The sequence below is a fragment of the Heptranchias perlo genome, chromosome 20, assembly GCF_035084215.1.
Source record: "Heptranchias perlo isolate sHepPer1 chromosome 20, sHepPer1.hap1, whole genome shotgun sequence".
Taxonomy (NCBI): Eukaryota; Metazoa; Chordata; class Chondrichthyes; order Hexanchiformes; family Hexanchidae; genus Heptranchias; species Heptranchias perlo.
The window spans coordinates 26,636,765-26,643,574 of NC_090344.1; the positions used below are offsets into that span (position 1 = coordinate 26,636,765).

At 45.0% G+C, this 6,810-nt stretch overlaps 1 non-coding gene across 1 annotated transcript; it reads left to right on the forward strand.

Moving 5' to 3' along the window:
- Positions 1 to 757: 757 nt before the first annotated feature.
- On the forward strand, positions 758 to 830 carry trnar-ucg (transfer RNA arginine (anticodon UCG)). The gene has a single exon. It is a non-coding gene; the product is annotated as a tRNA-Arg (tRNA).
- The last annotated feature ends 5,980 nt before the right edge of the window (positions 831 to 6,810 follow it).

Genomic DNA, 6,810 nt, shown 5'->3' on the forward strand with positions numbered 1-6,810 from the left:
AAACAAACAAAACTGCTCAGTTTTTTTGTTTTAGCTTCTTCTGTTGGTTTACGTTCACTCACCGAGAAAGTGACAGAGAGACTGAGAGACTGGATTGGCTTTTTCACTTTGTAATCGATTATACTTTGTACTTATTGTAAGAGACGGTTCCATCCCAATTGTCATGTGCCTGATATTCTCATTAATACTATGATGTGTTCAGAATGAGTTTCTGCTAATTTTACAAAAGCTGAACAGCGAAACTGCTCTGAAACGAGTTTCGCTTCGCAAATTTAATGGAGATGGGTTGCTGGTTGTAACTAAAGTAGTTTGTAAAATCAGCCCTCTGGAACAGTATCCTCGAAACGTGTTTCGGAGACATTGTGTGAGAGCTCCATCTGTTCAATGAAGGAGCACTTCCGCACTGCAGTTCTGGAATCCTTTCCTTGTTGACTCCGAAACTAATACAAATATTATTTTGTTAAAGATCATTTTGTTGTTGAACTCACAAATTGGGTAAATATCACATCGGAGGCTTAAGACAATAAAGGACCCGACGAAACAGGCACTTTGAGCAGCAAAGCCACGGAGCCAAATCAAGCTGCAAATTCACCATCTCCTCTCACTGACACCTGTCAGATACTCGCCACTGTGTGTTGGATTTTGAGGCCGTTTGGTTCATTTCGATTCCGCTTGCACATTTCGCTGTTTTTATCTGTCAACCTGTCGGTTGATTCTGAATGAAAAGTGAAATAAAATGCATCAACTCCCATGACTTGGGCCAGTGGCGCAATGGATAACGCGTCTGACTTCGGATCAGAAGATTGTAGGTTCGACTCCTACCTGGCTCGGGTTCATGCAATTTTATCTCTGACACTGGGGAACGAAGAATCAAATTTCGTAATAAGATATTGTTTATGGTGAAGCAGGAAAGAAAACATTCCATCTTGAAAGATTTAGGTTCAATTACAAAAATAAACTGTGATCACAACGTTTACCAACAAGCCGCCTTTTAGTTTGATGTCAGACACACGAACATTGCAGCACGACGTGGAGGCACCGCGCTGATGACCTTCAGGTGTATCCGGGCCGTTCTGACACTTCGTGTGACACAAGAGCTTTCCAATCCCCGCCAGCTCCTGGACGCCGAGACGTTCGTTGAAAGCAGCATTCACCGACAGGACCGCTATTCCGCTCCCTTTGCCGGTCTGCAGGAAATCCGATGCTGAAAATACAAAGTAGGACGGACAGTATCTGGAAAACAGTTAAACTTTCAGTGTTCAGACATTGGTGAGAACCATAAACAGGAGTTTGGATACATTTAAATTGGGTGTGGAGGAGGAGTGCGCTGTGTTTTTATAAACTGTGGGAGTGTAGATATGAGTGTGATGTTTATATATGAACTGTGGGTGTGTATATATTAGTGCGATGTGTATATATGAATTATGAGTGTGTATATATGAGTGCGATGTTTATAAATGAACTATGAGTGTGTATAAATGAGTGCGATGTTTATGTATGAACTGTGGGTGTGTATATATGAGTGCGATGTTTATATATGAACTATGGGTGTGTTTTTATGAGTGCGATGTTTATATATGAAGTGCGGAATGACCGGGAGGGGCAATTCCCCCTGGGGTTATATGTTCTTCCAACATAAGGACACAAAGATCAATTAACAGTGGGGTGGAAATAGCTCAGTTGGGAGGACGTTTGACTAAAGATCTCGGGTTTCGGCAGTTTGAGTTATTTAGTTTCTGCTTCTTTGAATCCTAGAATGGTTACAGCACGGAAGGAGGCCATTCGGCCAATCGAGTTCATGCCGGAACTTTGCTAGAGCAATCCAGCTCGTCACACTCCCCCGCAGTTTACCCGTAGCCCTGCATTTTTTCCCTTCAAGTACTTATCCAATTCCCTTTTGAAAGCCACAATTGAATCTGCCTCCAGCACTCACTCAGGCAGTGAATTCCAGATCTTAACCACTCGCTGTGTAAAAGCATTTTTCCTCATGTCGACTTTCATTCTTTTGCGATCACCATAAATCTTTGTCCTCTGGTTCTTGACCCTTCCGCCTATGGGAGCAGTTTCTCTCTCTCTACTCTGTCTGGACCCTTCATGATTTTAAATACATCGATGAAATCTCCTCTCAACATTCTCTGCTCCATGGACAACAACCCCAGCTTCTCCAGTCTATCCACGTTACTGAAGTCCTTCATCCCTGGAACAATTCTAATAAATCTTTTCTGCAGCCTCTCTAAGGCCTTCACACCCGTCGCAAAGTGCGGTGCCCAGAACTGGACACAATACTGCAGTTGTGGCCGAACCAGTGTTTTACAAAAGCTCATCGTAACTTCCTTGTTTTTGTTCTCTTTGCCTCAATTTGTAAAGCACAGGATCCCATATGCTTTTTAAAACTGTTTTCTCTATCTGCCCTGCCACCTTTAAAGATTTGTTCACACAAACCCCCAGATTTCTCGGTTCCTGCAGCTCCTTTAGAATTAAACGCTTTAGTTTAATTCGCCTCTCCTCGTTTTTCCAACTAAAATGTATCGCTTCGCTTTTCTCCGCGTTAGATTTGATGTGCCATATGTTTGCCCATTCCACCAGCCTGTCTTTGTACTATCACTATCCTCTTCTCTGTTCATTACACTTCCAAGCTTTGTGTCATCTGCAAATTTTGAAATTGTGCCCTGTACACCAAAGTCCAATTCATTAATATATATCTAGAAAAGCAGTGGTCCTCGTACCGACCCGTGGGGAACACGACTGTACACCTCCCTCCAGTCTGATAAACAACCGTTCACCACTGCTCTCTGTTTCCTGTCACTTAGCCAATTTCGTACTGCCACTGCCTCTTTTATTCCTTGGGCTTCAACTTTGATGACAAGCCTATTAAGCAACACTTCATCAAACGCCTTTTGGTAGTCCATGTTTACCATGTCAACCACATTGCTCTCATCGAATCTCTCTTACCTCAACAAAAAACTCAATCAAGTTAGTTAAAAACGATTTGCCTTCAACAAATCCGTGCTGCTTTCCTTAATTAATCGACACTTGTCCAAGTGACGATTAACTTTGTCTCGGATTATCGTTTCTAAAAGTTCCCCCTTCACCGAGGTTAAACTGACTGGCCTATAGTTCCTGGGATGATCCATACACGCCTTTTTGAACAAGGGTATAATATTTGCAATTCTCCAGTCCTCTGGCACCACCCCCGTATCTAAGGATGATTGGAAGATTATGGCCAGTACCTCCACAATTTTCACCCCAAATTCCCTCAGAAAACTAGGATTCATCCCATCCGGACCAGGTGACTGATCTACTTTAAAAACAGCTGGAATTCCTAATAGCTCCTCTTTATTAATTTATATCCCATCTCGTATTTCAACTACTTCTTTTACTGTAACTTTGCAGCATCTTCTTCCTTGGTAAAGACAAATGCAACGTACTCATTTTGTACCACAGCCATGGCCTTTGCCTCCATGCGTAGCTCCCCTTTTTGGTCCCTAATCGGTCCCACCCCTCCTCTTCCTACCCGTTTACTGTTCATGTGCCAAAAGAAGACTTTTGGATTCCCTTTTATGTTAGCCACCAGTCTATCCTCATACTCTCTCCATGCCCCTTTTTTTCCATTTTCACTTCCCCTCTGAACTCTCTATATTCAGCCCGGTTCTCACTTGTATTATCAACTTGACATCTGTCCTACGCCTCTTTTTTCTGTTTCACCTTACTCTCTGTCTCTTTCGTCATCCAGGGAGCTCTGGCTTTATTTGCCCTACTTTTCCCCCTCGTGGGAATGTCCCTAGACTGTACCTGAACCATCACTTCTTTAAAGGCCGCCCATTGTTCAGTTACAGTTTTCCATGTCAATCTTTGATTCTAATTTACCCTGGCCAGATGCGTTCTCAACCCATTGAAATTGGCCTTCCAGCAGGATTAAGCGAGAACCAGAGAGAGTGAAACTGCCTCACTGAGAAAATCGGGGTCAGTCAACTCGAGATTCTGGAGTCAGGATGAGCCAGCGGTTGAGGGCGCTGTATTCAGATCGCAGTTTCGCCTGGTGGTGTGGTTTTGAATCCTCAATCTTCACATTCAGTCCTTTGCTTGTACGAATTTTTTTCTTGTGCCTTAGGATGGAGGTGATTTTTCTGCCCAGTTGATTTGCTGCTTCCAGAAAACAAACCCGACATCCGTCCACGGCAGGTTTGTTTTTATTTGTTCTGAGAATGTGTCGTGCTTGGGGTCAGCAGAACACGGCCCGTGGAATCAATCCATTGTGTCTTTGACCAGTTGTTCCAATATCTTTGCCACGAGCCTCATCTGGCTAAATGGGAATCCAGATATGGCTAATTGCAATTGCGATTATTAAATCAAAATGAGTCATGGACACAGTCTTTAGACCTGTGATCTCAATACTCATATTCGCATGTGGACTTCAAACTTTTTGTGAGTTGTTGATAAAATGGTGAAAAGCAGAGTGTGCGAATGTTTTTGATCGTTGTGAGTGCTTTACTTCCTAGGTTACTGAATGGTGGGAGATGTTTGTAAGGAAATATACACATGTGAAGTACACCTCACTGTATATTGTGTGTGTGCAAGATGTTTTCGTTCATGTGACTTAAACAATGCCACCATGGCCACACCTGCGGCTAGTCAACAATTTCTCTTGGACAACACTGACATAGAGGATGGCCGAGTGCACTGAGCATGGACATTGATTCTTCAGGACTGTCAGGGTGGGATTCGATTTTCGTCTCTAACAAACTTTCCATAGCAACGGAAAGATTGGCGGCGGCCGCTGCATAAACATTACAGTCAAACAAACGCACACTCTTTGTATATACTCACTTGAGGTTGTACAAGAGTGGGGGGCACTAGTTAATGTACATTAACTGAGGCGGCACTAGTTGGGGTTGTATGATAGAGTGGAGCAGACGTTGCCCTTCTGTCTTACTGAGGCGGGGAATTTAACAAAGGCTGCACCAGATAACTTGCATCACAAGCACGGAACATTTTTAACCAAGTCCTAAAATTCCGTCTGTAAAATGAGAACGGGTGACAATTCAACACAGGGAAAACACAGCAAACTCATTTAAGTTTCGACTGTCACTTGGTAACCAAGGTGGAAAGCCAACAAAGTGGAACATTGTTCAGGGATGTCCTGCTCACAAAAGGCTGGACAAAGCCAATCCGGCAAATTACCACCCTACCAGTCTACACTCTATCATCAGCAAAGTGATGGAAGGTGTCGTCGACAGTGCTATCAAGCGGCACTCACTCACCAATAACCTGCTCATCGATGCTCCGTTTGGGTTTCGCCAGGACCACTCGGCTCCAGACATCATAACAGCCTGGGTCCAAACCTGGACAAAGAGCTAAATTCCGGAGGTGAGGTGAGGGTTACCGCCCTTGACATCAAGGCACCCTTTGACCGATGTGTCTTCAAGGAGCCCTAGGAAATTTGAAGTCAACGGGAATCAGGGGGAAAACTCTCCAGTGGCTGTAATCGTACCTGGCACCAAGGAAGAATGTAGTCGTTGTTGGAGGCAAATCGTCTCCGCCCCAGGACATCACTGCAGGAGTTCCTCAGGGCGGTGTCCGACGCCCAACCATCGTCAGCTGCTTTATCAATAGCCTTTCCTCCATCATAAGGTCAGAAATGGGGATGTTCGCTGATGATTGCACAGTGTACATTTCCATTCGCAATCCCTCAAATAATGAAGCAGTCCGTGCCCGTGTGCAGCAAAACCTGGACAACATTCAGCCTTGGGCTGATGAGTGACAAGTAACATTCAAGTGCCAGGCAATGACCAAATCTAACAAGAGAAAACCTAACCAACTCCCTTTGACATTCAACGGCATTACCATCGCCGAATTCCCCGCCATCAACAGCCTGGGGGTCACCATTGACCAGAAACTTAACTGGACCAGCTACATAAATACTGTGGCGACAAGAGCAGGTCAGAGGATCGGTATTGTGCGGCGAGTGACTCATCTCCTGACTCCCCAAAGTCTTTCTACTATCTACAATGTACAAGTCAGGAGTGTGACGGAATACCCTTCACTTGCCTGGATGTGTGCAGCTTCAGCTTCAATCAAGAAGCTCGACATCATCCAGGACAAAGCAGCCCGCTTGATTGGCACCCCATCCACCACCCTAAACATTCACCCCTTCACCACCAGCGCACCGTGCTGCAGTGTGTACCATCTACAGGATGCACTGCAGCAATTCGCCAAGGCTTCATCGACAGCACCACCCAAATCCGTGACCTCTATCACCTAGAAAGTCAAGGGCATATGGCACATAGGAACAACACCACCTGCATGTTCCCCTCCAAGTCACACACCATCCTGCCTAGGAAATATATCGCCGTACCTTCATTGTCGCTGGGTCAAAATCCTGGAACTCCCTTCCTAACAGCACTGTGGGAGAACCTTCACCGCACGGACTTTAGCGGTTCAAGGAGCTGGATCACCACCACCTTCTCAAGCACAATTAGGGATGGCCAATAAATGCTGGCCTTGCCAGCGACGCTCAAATCTCATAGAATCGTAGAATGTTTACAGCACGGAAGGAGGCCATTCGGCTCCACGCAATCGTAATCCAGCTAGTCTCACTCTCCCGCCCTTTCCCTGTAGCCCTGCATTTTTTTTCCTTTCAAGCACTTATCCAGTTGCCTTTGAATCTGCCTTCACCACCCCCTCGGGCAGTGCATTCCAGATCCTAACCATTCGCTATTTAAAAACGTTTTTCCTCATGTCACCTTTGGTTCTTTTGCCAATCACCTGAAATCTATGTCCTCTGGTTCTCGACCCTTCTACCATTGGGAA